The sequence below is a fragment of the Trachemys scripta genome, chromosome 2 (assembly GCF_013100865.1).
Source record: "Trachemys scripta elegans isolate TJP31775 chromosome 2, CAS_Tse_1.0, whole genome shotgun sequence".
Taxonomy (NCBI): domain Eukaryota; kingdom Metazoa; phylum Chordata; order Testudines; family Emydidae; genus Trachemys; species Trachemys scripta.
The window spans coordinates 239,218,726-239,236,613 of NC_048299.1; the positions used below are offsets into that span (position 1 = coordinate 239,218,726).

A 17,888-nucleotide genomic window follows, 5' to 3' on the forward strand; every position below is an offset into this window, starting at 1 on the left:
CTTTAATAACATGAAAAGAAAAATTATTTGGGGGCGGGGAAGGGGGACAAAATATGGAGTGACTTCACCCTGCCCTGGTCACCAATGGTTGTGAAACAGTCACTAACAATGACACATCCTTTCCTTCTACCACCAATAGAAGCCAATAAAAAGTCAACCTTTGCCAGCTGTTCCTACTACTCTGAAACCTGTTACTACATAGTCACCACAATTATCCCCCTTTCTAAGCAGAAGGAAAATAATGGTAATCTCAGATTCCACTGTGCACTAAAAGTTGGCAGATGCAGACTTTAGAAATGGTAACTACTGTATCTGCTTATCATCAACCATTGCTTATAGTAGTGTTCCCTCCAATTCAGAGCTGAATTTCTCATTGACCTTCAAGTGAAATCACTCCAATAACTTGATGAAATCCTTTCCCCTGGGGCTCATTTCAGAAGAAGATAACTGTGGTGTACCATGCTGTGCAAACCTTGGAGGGCTGTCTGTGGTGGGCTATGCATTGGAAAATGTGGTCTGTTGCACAAGCTCAACAAATTTTCCACAGCAGGGATTTGTGGAGCTGCTAGTGGATATCATAAGTGAGCAGTCTGCTTCCCATGCTTAGCATCTGCCTGCACAGTGCTGCATCTATGTGTTTTGTCTCACTTGGGCTTCAGATTCCTTGGGTGTTAAAGTCCTCAAATGGAATTAAAAGGGGTGGTGGATGGGACCCAGACCATTATGTTTTTATTATTAAATACACCATAACATTCAGCTGCATGGGTGTGGAAGTCCCTGTGTAACGGGGCGAGGACTCACCGCTGCAGCGCCTCCTGCTGTCATCCTGGGAATTAGCTCTTTCACAGCCTTGGAGTGCCCTCTGCTGGGCCCCCGTGTCCCTCCCGGACCCCGGTGCCCCTTTCCACTGGGGTTCTGCCCCTTGCAGTACCCCCACAGCCTCAGTGGGTCTCCCCTCTCCGGGAACCCCCACCCCCCTATCCCCACCTTGCCTCAGTCTTGGCTACTGCTAGTCCCCATCTAGCCCCATTCACTGGGGCAGACTTCAGTATGATTGCCACTCATCACTGGCAAGGAGGGTTTGGGCCTGCTGCCTCTGCCTACCCGTGGTCTGCCCCCTGCAACTCCAGTACCTAGTCAGCATTATACTAGGCTTGCAGCCTGGGGGGGTTTCCAGGCTGGAGCTTCCCAGCTCCCCTTGCCTTCCCCCAGCCCTGCTCCACCTTAGGTACCCAGGTACACTCCCCAGCAGCCAGGCCCTTCTCCCTCTAAAGGCAAAGAGAGAGTCTCAGAGTGCCTGGCTCACAGCCATTTTATAAGGGCCAGCTGTGTTCTGTTTGGGGCGTGGCCCCAGCTGAGGCTGCTTCCCCAATCACAGCCCTCTCCTGGGCTGTTCTAAGCCCTTTAAGGCAGGAGCGGGGTGAGCACCTCGCTACCCAGCTTGCTGGAGAAGGTGGTGGGAGTTTAATTGCCTTCATCGTCAGAGGTGGTAGGTGTCCATGCCCCTAGGCTCTGACTGTGGAGCAGGTACATCACATCATGGATGACAGAAGCAAAGTGAGACGCTCTCTCCTGCCATTACCAGTTGGTTTGAGGTTGCACTGTTGAGAATCTTTACGTTCTCTTTCCTGTGGTTGGTCTCTGGAATAGAACTTCCAGCTAGGGACACAATGTGTGAAAGGGACATGTGGCCCTTTCAACTTCTTTACTGGCTTTGATCAGTTGTTGCGGGGCATCCTGTTCCTAGCTGCAGTGGCAGTCATGCTCTATCTCGGCAGAGGCAGCACTCAGACAGCCACATAAGTAATTGCATGGCTACTAGGAAAGGGAAAACCCATCCTTGCGGTAGGGAGCAATCTCTATGGAACTTAGTATTATCACTGCATCTGTGTAATAAGGGGATGAGCTGGCAGCCCATGAGCCTGACTTTTGGAACCTGTGCAGTGGAGCAATTGGTCCCACTACAACAGTGGTTCTCAAAGACAGTCCGCTGCTTGTTCAGGGAAAGCCCCTGGCGGGCCAGGCCGGGCCGGTTTGTTTACTTGCTGCATCCGCAGGTTCGGCCGATCGCGGCTCCCACTGGCCGTGGTTCGCTGCTCCAGGCCAATGGGGGCTGCAGGAAGGGCGGCCAGCCCATCCCTCGGCCCGCACCGTTTTCCGCAGCCCCCATTGGCCTGGAACGGCGAACCGCGGCCAGCGGACGCGACAGGTAAACAAAGCGGCCCGGCCCAGCAGGGACTTTCCCTGAACAAGCGGCGGACCGGCTCTGAGAACCACTGCACTACATAGACTCATAGACTTTGAGGTCAGAAGGGACCATTATGATCATCTGGTCTGACCCCATACATAACAATATTCTTCATAGATTCATAGTTTCCAAGGCCAGAAGGGACTATTAAGATCATTAGTCTGACCTCTTGCATAACACAGGTCATAGAACTTCTCCCAAAGAATTTCTAGAGCATAACTTAGAAAAACAGCCAATTTTGATTTTAAAATTGCCAGTGATGGAGAGAGTACCACAACCCTTGGAAAATTGTTCCAATGGTTAATTACCCTCATTGTTGAATATTTACATATTATTTCCAGTCTGAATATTATAGCTTCAACTTCAACCCATTAGCTCATGTTATACCTTTCCCTGCTAGATTGAAGAGCACATAATCAAATATTGTTCCCCATGTAGGTACTTATAGACTATAACCCAGTCATCTCTTAACCTTCTTTGTGTTTAGGTAAATAGACTGAGCTCATTGAGTCTATCACTATAAGGCATGATTTCTAACCCTTTAATCATTCTCATGGCTCTTCTCTGAACCCTCTCAAATTTAACAACATCCTTCCTGGGAATGGGAGACGGATTTATCACTCGATGATTGCCTGTTCTATTTATTCCCTCTGAAGCACCTGGTATTGGCCACTGTCGGAAGACAGGACACTGGGCTAGATGGATCTTTGGTCTGACCCAGTATGGCCGCTTTTATTTCCTTGAATTTTAGACACAGAATGGATACAGTATTTCAGCAGGGGTCACACCTGTGCCAAATATAGAGCTAAAATAACCTTTATACTCCTACACAAAATCCCCCTGTTGTAGCCCAGTGGGCCAACTTACCTGTATTATATTCATTGCTTTGTTATTTTGCCTTATTATATTTAGTAGTAATGCAAGGAACCTACAGGCTTTTATCCTGTAAGATTTGGCTTTAGTAGATAGTGTGAGGCTTGAGGCCTATAACCTTTGGTATAGATAAACTTAAGTAACTTATAAGTTATAGGGAACTGAAAGTGGTATGCCAGAGGGGGAATTTTGTCCAGAATACTGACATCAGCCACCCACAGAACACAGCTGACCCCAGTACAGAACATAGCTGACAACAACATCTGGAAAGTTCTGGACAGAACCTCCGACCGCAAAGCTGCCATGACAGCAAATTGATGTGTATGCTAATAGGGTAACATCATACATATACTAACCTATAGAAAATGGACACCTGAAGGGGAGGAAATACAAATAAGGACCTCTATTGAATATGCATTGGTCATGGCAGCATCAGTGTAACCTACTATAAAAGTAACACCCCAGGGGCAGCAGAGAGGTTGGAGAAATGTAGACCTTGGGAGGGGCCAAAATGATGGCCACTGGGGAAGATGAGGACGATGACAGTGATGAGAAAGATAATGGTTAAGTATGAAAGATAAGGGTGTAAGTACGGATGTCCAAATGTACTTTCTGTATTATCTCTATCTGCTTTGTTAAGTTTAAGTGTGTGTATGATCTTTGCTAAATTATTAATAAATCATATATTTATATATAGAGAGAGAGTTCCTATAGTGTGAGTATTGCACCTGTGCACATCCCAAATGATATGATAATTTTACAGTAATCTTACTGGGCCTGATCTTGGGACAAGAACCTGTTAATCGTCAAGTTACAATTATATTTACCCAACTTTGGGTCAGGCTACACTGTTTATGTATCCCAGAATCTCATTAGCCCTTTTGGCCACAGTGTTGTGCTAGGTGCTTATGTTCAGCTGATTATCCACCATGACATCTAAATCTTTTTCAGAGTCACTGCTTCCTCAGGACACAGTCCCCCATCCTGTAAGTATGGCCTACAGTATTTGTTCCTAAATGTATACATTTACATTTAGCCATTTTAAAATAAATATTGTTCAGTTGCACCCAGTTTACCAAGTGATCCAGATCACTTTGCATCAGTAACCTCTCTTCTTCATTATTTACCAGTCCTCCAATTTTTGAGTAATCTGCAAACTTTATCAGTGATGATTTTATGTTATATTGCAGGTCATTGATAAAAATGTTAAATAGGATAGGGCCAAGAATTGATTGCTGTGGGACTCTACTGGAAACACAACCACTTAATGATGATTCCCTATTTATAATTACATTTTAAGAACCAACAGTTAGCATTAATTATATTACTCCCTTTAAATTCTTTATTAATAGAGTCCTTTATCAGGCATTCCATTATCTTGCATGAGATTTATGTTAGACTGACAGGCCTATAAGTACCTGGCTCATCCCCATTTACCCTTTTTAAATATTGGCACAATATAAGCTTGCTTTCAGTCTTCTGGAACTTCCAGTATTCCAAGGCTTCAAAATCAACATTAATCATAGAATCATAAGACTGGAAGAGACCTCAAGAGGTCATCTAGTCCAGTCCCCTGCACTCATGACAGGACTAAGTATTATAGACAGTCTCTGACAGGTGTTTGTTTAATCTCCATAACTGGAGATTTTTAAGAGCAGGTTAGACAATCTCCCTAGGCAATTTATTGCAGTGCTTAACCACCCTGACAGTTAGCAAGTTTTTCTTAATGTCAAACCTAAACCTCCCTTGCTGCAATTTCAGTCCATTGCTTCTTATCTTATCCTCAGAGGTTAAGAAGAACAATTTTTCTCTCCCCTCCTTGTAACAACCTTTTACATACTTGAAAACTGTTATCATGTCCCCTCTCAAACAAACCCAAACCCTTTATTCATTTTTGTTGATCTTCTCAGGACTTTCTCCAATTTGTCCATAACATTCCTGAAACGTGGCACCCAGAACTGGACACAATACTCCAGTTGATGCCTAATCACTGCAGAGTAGATCGGAACAATTACTTCTTGTGTCTTACTTACAACACTCTTGCTAATACATCCCAGAATGATGTTTGCTTTTTTTTTTTGTTTTTTTTGTTTTTTTGCAACAGTGTTACACTGTTGACTCATATTTAGCTTATGGTCCACCATGACCCCCAGATCCTTTTCCACAGGACTCCTTCCTAGGCAGTCATTTCCCATTTTTTATGTGTGCAAAGATTGTTCCTTCCTAAATGGAGTACTTTGCATTTGGCCTTATTGAATTTCATCCTATTTACTTGAGATCATTTCTCCAGTTTGTCCAGATCATTTTGAATTTTAATCCTATCCTCCAAAGTACTTGCAACCCCTCCCAGCTTGGTATCGTCTGCAAACTTTATAAGTGTACTCTCTGTGTCATTATCTAAATGATTGATGAAGATATTGAACAGAACAGGACCCAGAACTGATCCCTGCAGGACCCAATTTGTTATGTCCTTCCAGCATAATTGTGAACCACTGATAACTACTCTCTGGAAATGGTTTTCCAACCAGCTTTGCACCCACCTTATAGTAGCTCCATCTAGGTTGCATTTCCCTAGTTTGTTTATGAGAAGGTCATGCGAAACAGTATCAAAAGCTTTACTAAAGTCAAGATATGCCATGTCTACCGCTTCCCTCCCATCCACAAGGCTTGTTACCCTGTTAAAGAAAGCTACCAGGTTAGTTTGACATGATTTGTTTTTGGCAAATCCATGCTGACTGTTACTTATCACCTTAGTATCTTTTAGATGTTTGCAAATTGATTGCTTTATTATTTGCTCCATTATCTTTCCAGGTACAGAAGTTAAGCTGACTGGCCTGGAATTCCCCGGGTTCTCCTTATTTCCCTTTTTTTATAGTTGGGCACTATCTTTGTCCTTTTCCAGTCCTCTGGAATCTCTCCTGTCTTCCAAGACTTTTTGAAGATAATTGCTAATAGCTTAGATATCGCCTCAGTCAGCTCCTTGAGTATTCTAGGATACATTTCATCAGGCCCTGGTGACTTGAAGACATCTAACTTGTCTAAGTAATTTTTAATTTGTTCTTTTCCTACTTTAGCTTCTTATCTTACCTCATTTTCTCTGACATTATTATTGATATTTTTACCATTTCCATCTAGTAATGGACCAATACCATTGTTAGGATTCATTAGTTCCTAATATACTAAGAAACTCCTTATTATTCTTACCTCTGCTGGAGAAATATATACACCTCTACCTGGATATAACGCTGTTCTCGGGCGCCAAAAAATCTTACCGTGTTATATGTGAAACCGCGTTATATCAAACTTGCTTTGATCCACCGGACTGCACAGCCCCGCCCCTCCCAAGCACTGCTTTACCGCGTTATATCCGAATTCGTGTTATAACGGGTTGTGTTATTATGCTACCTTCATTTCTCCTCTAAACCAGGTCAGTTTTTTAACCAATATGGCCTTCTTTTTTGATTGTGGCTTTTTGGGGGTTTAGTAAAGTGTTCTTAAAGATTTCCCAATTATCAGTCACATTTTTTCTGATTATATCCTTCCATCCAGCTGATTTGGCTCCTAATTGTTTTCAGCTTGTGAAATTGACCCTTTTAAAGCACCAACTATATATATGACTGGTCTGGACTTTATTATATTTGCCATTTATAAATGTGATGATGTCATGGTCACTTATACCTAAGCTACCCTTAATTTTTAATATTGTGATCAGTTCTTCTTTATTTGTCAAGAGAAGATCTAAATTAGAATGTCCCCATGTTGGGTGCAACAATTTTTTGAGTTAGGAAATTGTCATCTATAATAAGAAATTCCAAGGATGTTTTTCTTAATGAAAAGAAACCTGTTTTCTTCCTAAAAAGAAAATAGAATTCTCTGTTCATTTTATTTTACAGGCAAAATTTATATTTATGCAAGCCAGTGAATTAGTCCCCAAGGCCTGTTATCAGTACAGTCTCCATGCATAACCAAGAGTTCAGTGGACACTCCTATTTTGATTCCAGTTCAACCATAAACTCACTTACAGTCACATGCCAGCCACCTGCTCTCCTTGAGTCTCTGTCAACCCAGCTGCAGAACTGGTTAAAAAAGGAAGATCTCAATGAAAACCAGATGTTGCATCTGATCTGAACTTTGCTGTGTAAATAAACTGTGCATTCTGTTCTGTCTATCTGCTTAATTATAATATATCAAACAGTCTCTTGTGGAAATGTTTTCATGGTGCATTTAGTAAAATAAAAGACTATTGCAGTGCTAATTCCCCCATGGCTATTACTGAAGAATTGGTTTTAAGTGCTATTCAAATCCTATGGATGAAACAGTGCTTGGATTCACCCACAACTGGTCTGTCCCACTCTATATTTCACCATAGGGTCCTTTACTTAAACAAGATGAGAATTTATGAAGATCAATGTCTTGATCACATAAAAGTAGGGAAGATCCAAGAGTGGAATCTGCAGCTCTGAATTTGGCCTAAACATATTTCAGTAAGGAGACTTGGGAGAGAATCACTGAGCAAGAAAAGAGATAAGTTAAAAATTGCTTAGACAAGTTACATGAAGACTGCAGGCCCTGATGAAATACATCCTAGAATACTTAAGGAACTGAGTGAGCCATTAGCTATTATCTTTGAAAACTCATGGAAAATGAGAGAGATTCCAGAGAATTGGAAGAGAACAAATATAGTGCCCATCTATAAAAAGGAGAATAAGGACAACCCAGGGAATTGCAGACCAGTCAGCTTAACTTCAGTACCTGGAAAGATAATGGACTAAAGAATCAAGTAATCAATTTGCAAACACCCCGAAGATAATAAGGTGATAAATAAGTCAGCATGGATTTGCAAGAACAAATCATGTCAAACCAGCCAAATAACTTTCAGTGACAAGGTAACAAGCCTTCTAGATAGGAGGGAAACAGTAGCATGGTATATCTTGACTTTAGTAAGGCTTTTGATACTGTCTCCCATGACTTTCTCATAAACAAACTAGGGAAATATAACCTAGATGGAGCTATTATAAAGTGGGTGCATAATTGGTTGAAAACTCCTCTCTAGGAACAGGTTATCAGTGGTTCACAGTCAAACTGGACGGGCCTATCAGGTGTGGTCCTGCAGGGATCAGTCCTGGGTTTGGTTCTGCTCAATATCTTCCATCTATGATTTATAATGGCATAGAGCGTACACTTAGAATGTTTGCAGATGATACCAAGATGGGAGGGATTACAAGTGCTTTGGAGAACAGGATTATAATTCAAAATGATCTGACAAACTGGAGAAATGGTCTGAAGGAACTAGGATAAAATTCAATAAGGACAAATGCAAAGTACTCCACATAGGAAGGAACAGTTAGTTGCACACATACAAAATGGGAAATGACCGCCTAGTAAGGAGTACTGTGGAAAGGGATCTGGGGGTTATAGTGAATCACAAGCTAAATATGAATCAACAGTGTAACACTTGCAAAAAAAGCAAACATCATTCTGGAATGTGTTACCAGGAGTGTTGTAAGCAAGACATGTGAACAGGTGCTGGAAAAATTTGTATAGTGGGGGTCAGTGGCGGATTAATCACTGGGCCAATGGGGCCCGTGCCCAGGGGACCTGGTCATTTGAGGCGCCTTGGTTAAATGGGCACCCCTGCACCTGAAACTGCTCCGCCCACCTGGTGCTTGTGCAGAGGAGTGGGATTAGGGCGTGGGGGCTTGCCCCGCTCCGCCTGCCCAGTGCTCCTGCTGTGGAGTGGGGTCAGGGTGTGGGGGCTTTTCCTGCTCCATCCACCCGGTGCTCCTGATAGGGAGGGCCGGGGGGGGGACACGACTGCAGGCACAAGGGGTGAGAAGGGACACCCACATACTCTGGCTAGGGCCCCACAAAACTGCAATCTGCCTCTGGTGGGAGTGCTGAGAGCCATTTAACCAAACTGTAAACCCTGTATATAATGGAAACCACCTCTAACCAGGAGGTGTGGTAGCACTCTTAGTTCCAGCACCTATGTACGTGAAGTAATTTTCCCACTCTACTGCGCATTGATAAGGCCTCAGCTCTAGGACTGTGTCCAGTTCTGGGTGCCTTCAGGAAAGATGTGGACAAATTGGAAAAAGTCCAGAGGAGAACAACAAAATGATTAAAGGTCTAGAACAGAGGTTCTTAACCTTTCTTTCTGAGGCCCCTCCCCAACATGCTATACAAACTCCAGGGCCCAGTGGGAGTGGGTGGAAGATCTTGGGGCTCTGGGCTTAAACAATGGGCTGGGGCTCAGGATTTCTTCCCTGCGGGTGTGGGGTTTGGGGGCACCAGGGCTTCTGCCCTGCAGGGCACCGGGGCTTGGGGCTCTGAACTTTCTGCCCTGGGCTCCAACCAGTATAATGCTGGCTCTGCTTTGTGGACCCCCTGAAACTGACTTGCAACCTCCAAGGGGGCCGCGGATTCCTGGTTGAGAACCACTGGTCTAGAGAACATGACCTATGAGAAAAGATTGAAAAAATTGGGTTTGTTTAGTCTGGAGAAGAAAAAACTGAGGATGCGGGACATAACAGTCTTCAAGTGCATAAGAGGTTGTTACAAGGAGGAGGGTGAAAAATTGTTCTTCTTAACCTCTGAGGATAGGACAAGAAGCAGTGGGCTAAAATTGCAGCAAGGGAGGTTTAGGTTGGACATTAGGAAAATCTTCCTAACTGTCATGGTGGTTAAGCACTGGAACAAATTGCCTAGGGAAGTTGTGGAATCTCTGTCATTGGAAGTTTTTAAGAACAGGTTAGACAAATACCTGTCAGGGATGGTCTAATTATTACATAGTCTTGCTTTGAGTGTAGGGGACTGGATTAGATGACCTATTGAGGTCCCTTCCAGTCCTACACTGCTCTGATTATATGACTATCAGTACGGAAGGAAGCAGGAGATGGGCTGGGGCAGACAGATACAGGTCTGAGGCATGATAGCAAGTAACCATTATAATAAAGCTGCTAGAATAAGATGATCAATGTTCTCCTTGATAGCAATGTTCTATTCCTTATGTGAGGTTGTTACCATCTCCCATTATCCCAGCTTCAGGCAGGGAGGGAACGGTGTCCCCTACAGACAGAACACTTGATTTGGTGCAGCGGAAGGTAATTAGTTTTCAGAGATGCATTTATCTGCTTTGGGTGCTGCTCCATCACAGATTTCCCAACCCCTTAGAATCAATGCTGTTTGCAGAGATCTCATGCACATTATGCCAGGTTAAATAATAAACACATAGTCCTTGTGATGGTTTTGGGGAGTCTGTATATATGACTTACGAATTATAGATGATCTTATGAAGTTATTAAGAAGCTGTTGCTATGAAAATTGCTCCATTATGAATGTCCCTCTGTACATGTTATCACCTGACATGACTTGTGCCACATCCTCCTAGGGCAGTGACCATGGAGGGGAGTTACATTACATTAACCTTATTACCTTAATTGTCCATTAAGGTAATGAACTCAGGCTTAGGAAATACAGCAATTTCAGCTTTCTTGTCTGAAGGGAGAGGAGCAGTGGAGATTGGAAATTTACCAGGAGTAGAACAAAGGAAGCTAGGTGACCAGTTAGGGGATTAAATAAGGACTCATGGAAGGAAAACCCTCAGAGAGAGAGAGAGGGGGGGGACTTTGGGCAGGAGAAAGCAAGGGCACAATCCAGCCAAACTCAGACTAGCAGAGCTTGGGAAGAAGGCTCCAGCTGCAGAACAAACTAAGCACTAGAGCAGAAGGACTCTGGACAACCCGAAGGCCCCTGACTCCAAACCAAAGAATGTTCTAGAGTGGTGGGGAAATTGAGGGTAGGGAAATGCATGAAGGGTTTATTATGTTTGTATGGATCTGTGTATTTCTTGTGTGATTAAGAGCAACAACACTGTAAAACCCTGTTCAAAGTGTCTGTGCAAGTTATATGCTACACCTACCATGTGCCACCAGAGAGAAAAATTAACCCAGAAGGCTCACACCTTTGGAGGGATTCTGGGAGACGGAGGGAAGACCTTAGAGGTGGGTGGTCAGGATGGTCCTCTTGGGCACCAACTTCAAGGGGGGGTTCAAATCAACAGATGGGGGGTACCACATTGCTTGGCACTTTTCTTTTCACATGGTCAGTCTGCCCAGCCATGATCTTTCTTTCACTGGCCCTGGCTACAGGAGGAGTCTGAGGAATCAGCATTAGTTACAGAGGCTGGGCAGTGGACTGCCTGGTTACAGCGCTAGGGAGGGGATATTACACAGGGCCTCTGCCCTTTGAGTATGCCTAAGGACTCCATGACAGGGGCAGTGCCTGGGCTCTGCTCCTACCCCACAGGCTTAAAACGCATGGGGATCCAGAGGCTGGATTCCCCCCAAAGCAAACTCATGGGCTGCAAGCAGGGAGAGTCTGACCAGCTCTGAGGTAATCCCAAATACACATTTTACACAACAATATGGTAGAGTGAGTAATTTATGCCACAGCCCTGAAGAGGCTACTCAATGGCCATCCTGGCTCTGTGGCTGACTTAGTGTGCTCTCCTGCCTGAGTCAGAGAGTGGATATGTGACACTATTTTTCACTCCCCTTTTTCTCCAGCATAACCAGCTGCTGCCCACAGTTCTTACATTCCTTTCCACTGGGCTGGTTGAGGATTTGGAGAGAGTTAGTGGGATGGTTATTCCAGCCTCCCCCCCCCCCCGAAACTTTTAAAAAATCATTTTATATAAAAAATGTGGTGAGGGGGACACAGCACCTCTTGCCTTCAAGCACTCAAGCGCAGAGCTGGTCTCCATACTTCGTTTTCAATACGTAAGAAAGTTCTGCAAGACACAGTTGTCCAAATAGGTGATCACGGGGCTTCCGGAGTCTGGAACACTTTGTGTACATTAGTGTGAATTTAAACCCATATACAGTGCTATAAATGTTGATGGGTGAATCTTCACAACACTTCCTGAGAGGTAAATAACGATCCTCTCCATTCTACAGAGAAGACAGCTAATCAAACAGGTTATGTGACTTGCCCAAGAAGGCTAAAGAGAATCCATGAGCTGCCCCACCTTCTGGTCAGGATTCACATGGGTTACTCAGCAGAGGAACACAAATGCCAGCCCTGAATGTCTGGCATGAGGGCATGAGCCATCTGTGATTTTTATGGGGAAAATCAGTGACAAACTTTCAAACCAACTTTTTTTGCAGGTCCTAAATGCTGGCACTGGGCTGGCAATTGGGAGACTAAAATATGTGGGTTGTTTTACACAAATCATTCAGTCAGCCATTAGGGCAGATTTTTAAAAGTATAGGTCTAAAATGCATTTTTAAAAAATATGTGATGTCTTAACGCCGAATTGGAGTTGGAGCAAAACATGTTTTCTTTATTTAAAATGTAATTTTTATGGCTGCATTAGACTCGGAGCCAGAACAAACATTTTTAACTGCTGAGGTTTTACAGCCACTCTTGGGTTAGGAAAAAAGCTGAAAAAATATTCTGCCTGGCTGGGCTGGCTTCTTTAATGCTTATTTTAAAATGCAAACAAAATTTGGAACCTGGGCAATAGTTCATCTAAGTGGAAGAAACACCTTTAATTTTACTCTAGTTTGCAACAGCATGTCCAGAACATGTAACAACTTTGCTCAATTTAGAGAGGAAGAAAGATCTTGTGGGTAAGGCACTGTGCTAGCACTCAAGCATAGAGCTGGGCAAAAAAAAATTGGATTAATAGTTTAGTCCAGGGTTTCTCAAACAGGAGTCGCCGCTTGTGTAGGGAAAGCCCCTGACGGGCCGGGCCGGTTTGTTTACCTGCCCCGTCCGCAAGTCCGGCCGAGCGCGGCTCCCACTGGCCACGGGTTGCTGCTCCAGGCCAATGGGAGCTGCTGGAAGTGGCGGACAGTAAGTCCCTTGGCCCAAAGCACCGGCCCGGCCCATCAGGGGCTTTCCCTACACAAGCAGCGACCCCTGTTTGAGAAACCCTGGTTTAGTCATTGGAAAATACAGTTTTGGCTGACCTGGAATTAATCACAAATTTGACCCAAATTGTGGAATAGTTTTGGCCATTGTTTTTAATTCAGGTGCTGTTAGACCATAGTTAAACTGTTTTGGGCTACACAGATCAGAAGATGGGATGTCTGCAGATCCCACCCCCTCCTGCATCTATCATGGGGTGATTTGTTAATAAGAATGAGATGTAACACACACATATTTATTATGTCACTAGTCAGTAAACTAGACAAGGACCTCTTCAGAGAATAAACAACATAAGCAAGACACACTCGGTTGTTAACAGTTACCAGAACGTGAAGCTCAGAGCCCTTAACCTATGGATGTAAAACAGGGGAAAATCACAATGGGTATGTGATAGACCCAGGCCAGTTGGGTACAGCAGAATAGCAGAAGGCAGATATACTGGCCACTGGATTAACAGTTTTCTGTTCCCTGACTGACCAGAGCAGGGGCTGCTCCAGGCTAATGAGAACACCTGACTCCAATTAACCTGCAAAGAGTCAGGTGAGGCCATTAAGCTAATGTGACCACCTGACTCTAATTAAGGCCCCGCTGATACTATAAAACGGGTTCACTCCAGTCAGGCAGAGGAGAGGAAGTGTAGCTGAAGGACTGGTTAATGAAGACCCTCAAGTTATTGATAAGGGAGACCTAAGGTAAGGGAGAAGCAGGAGAGCTGTGGGGAAGTGGCCCAGGGAAATGTAGCAACTCTGGCAGTGAAAGGTTGGCTGCCAACAGCTGCTACCATTAGGGTCCCAGGGCTGGAACCCGGAGTAGAGGGCGAGCCCGGGTTCCCACCACTACAGGAACACCTCCTGGGATGGGAAGTCAGGCCCCTGTCAGGACAGGAGGCTAAACTGTTCTAAAACAAGCCCTAGGGACAACAGAGACTGTGGGAATTCTCTCACCAACCTCCTTGCTGGCTTATGATGAAAAGGGCTCAGTAGACTGTAACCCTGGCCCTAGAGAGAGAAGGGCTACATGGAGGGTCACAGAGAGCCACTGAGGCTAGCATATACCGCCTAGAAGCGCAGGACCCACGGGGACAAGGTCAGAGCTCTGCCATAGGTATTACAATACCATATCCTGAAGACAGGGACACAATGACAAAAACTCAAGATACTGACAGGCATAGTAGTGAAAATCAGGGACGCTGGACACCAAACAGGAACTCAGGGACTGGGTATTCTTCTACCTCTGGACAGGTCCTCTGGGCAGGTCTTCTCCCCTTGGGTCGATCTTCTCCCTCAAGTAGGTCTTCAGTGCTTGCTCACGCAGTCTCTGCTTGACTTCGTAGTCCAGTGCAAGTATGCGCTCACTAATAGTGTGTAGCAGTTGAGTGCAAGTATGTTAACAGAGACAAGAATCCAAAGTCCTATGAGTCCTGGTCTCTCTGGGGCTCCTGGCAGCTAGCTGAACTGTGTGGGACAATGGCTGCCACTCAGATGGACAGCGCTGAGTGACAGGCGTGCCACTCACTAAATAACCTGCAGTTGCTAGGCAGATTATGGCTGTCACATGACTCTAACTGCCCTGACTTTTCCCCTCCTTAATTTGAAAAAGGCTGAAAGGGCACTAAATCATCTGAGGAGAAGGGTATCCGAGGTGGAGGCTTAGCTGTCCTTTTACAAATCCAAGATGGACATTACATAAAACAGGTCAGAAACAGATTTTACCCAACAGTGCCATTCACAAAATGGAGGGATGGAGGAGTCACCTCATTTATAACTGTTAGCCCAGTGGCTAGGACACTAGGTAGGAGACCCAGGTACAATTCCTCTTTCTGTGTTATCTGGAGCAAGGACTTTGAAGCTGGGTTTCCCATAGTGCAGAACCGTGCCCTAGCCACTGGGATATTCTGGTGTGGAGCTTTCTCCGTCGCTCTTGCTGAAGCTATTTCACTCTGTATAAATAATGCGATGGTCATTGGAGTAGGGACATAAACGTGGGGCTCCCTTGTTCCAGGTAGCCTAGACTAAATGTTATAAGGGAGCTGCCACCACTACCTCCTTCTCCGTCTGGCTGTTTTGTGGATCTAGCCTTTCATTTCCTTTGCTTTTATGTCAAAAGGCGGCTTTCCCCCCACCCTTTTTGAAACTGCCAGCAAACTGAAAAATCAGTTATTCCCCCAGCTGTACTCCAGAGATCTAGGTTCAATTCCTGGCTCTGCAACAGACTTCCATGTGTAACTCTGGACAAGCCATTTAACTTCTTGGTGCCAGAGTGCCTCATGTGTAAAATGTGGTTGCTAATACTCCCTTCCTTGGATCAGAATGCAATACCTTACCATTTTGGTGTGCTTACTTTTCCTTTCCAATTACCATGTTTAAAAACTTACATCATGACTGTCTAGTTGCTGGAAGTGTGGAAGGCTTGTCTACATGGTGTAGCACTGTGCACTAGAGGGGTGTGAATTCTTAAGCACATCAATCTGCGGTTGACCTATGTAGCCTCTGCTGGTGTGCACTAAAAGTTCCCTAGTGCATGTTAACATAGTAGTGTTAGAAACGGGACTACATTAATGTGCACTAGGAAACTTTTAATGCACGTCAGTAGGGACTACATGGGCCATTTAGCATGCCGGTGTGCTTGAGAATTTCACACCTCTAGTGTACATTGCTGGTCTGTGGAGACAAACCCTAAGTGGCTAAAACCATTGAAGAATTAGTGGTGAAATGGACATGATTTCAACATTAGTGGTGCTGAAAGCAAAGGTGAGCTGTGAAGCGACATGTTAGAATGTGATTTCTTTGGGACAGGGATTGTGATGTCTCCATTGCTTAGTGCATTGTCAGAACCAAACAACTAATAAAACAGCACACAACTTTGATTTTGGGATGCCACATTTTCAAAAAAGGCCTTTAAAAATTTCTGCCAATAATTTTTATTTTTCACGATCAGATTTTTGCACAGTGGGTACAAACTGAACCAGCACAACACCACTGAAGAAATACTTCTTAACATAAGTAAAATGAGCGCACCAGACCCTTTGTTTATGATGCACAGATCAAGTAGTCTACTCAATTTGCATACAGATCGGAGGGGGGAATTAACCCCAAATTTATTTTAATCCCTTTCTCTTTAATCTGGTACTATACTTCCCTTCTAATTTCAAGGCTTCTCCTGCAGGTTTTTACTCTGACTGGCTATAAATCAGAATCCAAGCATCTGCTTCCAAACAAAGTCCAATGCCTTTGTATGATGTTGTCTGATGTTTGATTTTTTTATGTCAGGTTACAGAGCTACCAGCACCTCCTCAGAAATGTTAGCTTTCCTGCACTTGGTGCTTTGGGCTGTAAAACAATGGCAAAGTGGTTGCTTATGCTTATTCATGTCTTTGTCTTTGCACTTACATTTATTATTTACAGTATTTACTTAGATTATTTATTTACAAAACAGTTGGTTTTAAGGTGGGTTGAAATTTGTCTGTCTACACTGTTTTTAATGGAAATTGGCTTTTCGACTAAATGAAGGTTTTCATGGTGTTGGCTTTCCTCCAAAAATGTCAACCTTTTCATTGCAAACCCCAAAAGCTGACAATCAAAATGTTGATTGGTTTTGGTTTTTCTGACAAAAAATTGAAATTTTCCATGGGGGACTGTAGTGAGTCGGTGTGGCTCCCCTCCTGCCCAGAAGAGGGAGCCCACGTGCAGGCACCAGAGTGGGTGGGACCACCACCCCCTGTCCCCGCCCCCCGGAAGTCAAGGGGCGGGACAGGAAGTATAAAGGCCAGCCGCCAGAGCTCAGTCGGCGGCCAGCCACCACAGGGAGCAGACGTGCGGCCGGGAGCTCCCGGCCAGGAGACCGTCGAAGACCCTAGCTGGCCTGAGCTACCCCGGGCCCGCTACGAGGAGGAGCCGCCGGAGCCCGTTCACGCCCGCTACTGGGAGAATCCCTGGGAACCGAACCCCACTAACCCTGAGGGTGAGACTGGACCTGAACCCCTTCGCCCCTGCTGCTATCCAGAGGAGCCGCCTGAGGACCATTGGCCGGACTTCCCGGCAGAGCTACCAGACTTGCCGCCGAGCCCGGGCAGAGAGGAACCCATGCAGGTGGACTGGCCCGATCCCGGCGCAACGACCGAGGTAGGCTTTGAGGGGGATCACGGAAGTAGCCCGGGGGTAGCCGACCCCGGTCCGGCTGCAACTGAGTGTGAGCCTATGTCAGTGTGTTGCGGTCTGGATACCCCACTGACCAGCAGCGGCAGCAACCGCTGTTAGGGCCCCGGGCTGGAACGCAGTGGAGTGGGTGGGCCTGCGTTCCCCCCTGCCACCCTCCGCACGGGTGGCAGGCTTCCCCCTCACCCAACGCTCGGCTACAGAAAGCCTGGGCTTTGAACTATTTGCTCGCTCAGCCCCTGCAACAAGGGCCTGAGCCTAACTGTGTTTGCCCCGCCCTGATCCAGGGCCTGGGCTTTGAACTATTTGCCCGCTCAGCCCCAGCAAGCAAGGGTCTGAGCTAACTGTGTTTGCCCCGCCCTGATCCAGGGCCTGGGCTCCTGAGCTTTAACTGTGGTTGCTCCGACTCTGCACCAAAGAGCCGGAGTCTCGGGACTAACTGACTGCTTGTACCCACAGTAGTGAGTCGGTGTGGCTCCCCTCCTGCCCGGAAGGGTCGAGCCCCGGCTAGGACGTACTACAGGGACAAATCTTTGTTTTTCTGAATGTCTTGAATTATGTAGTTTTTGTTAGGTTATGTTGTAAAACTGCTGGGTTAAGCCCTGAGAAGTCTTGAAAATCTGCAGCTTCCATTGCCGGCAATGAGGAGTGCTCTGCATCTTTCAGGATGCACAGTGCCT

The 17,888-nt window shown here is 45.3% G+C and overlaps 1 long non-coding RNA gene across 1 annotated transcript; it reads left to right on the forward strand.

The window, feature by feature from the left end:
• The first annotated feature begins 3,605 nt into the window (after positions 1 to 3,605).
• On the forward strand, positions 3,606 to 7,100 carry LOC117873751. Its single transcript, XR_004644802.1, has 3 exons — positions 3,606 to 3,706; positions 4,073 to 4,107; positions 7,015 to 7,100. It is a non-coding gene; the product is annotated as an uncharacterized LOC117873751 (long non-coding RNA).
• Positions 7,101 to 17,888: the final 10,788 nt, after the last annotated feature.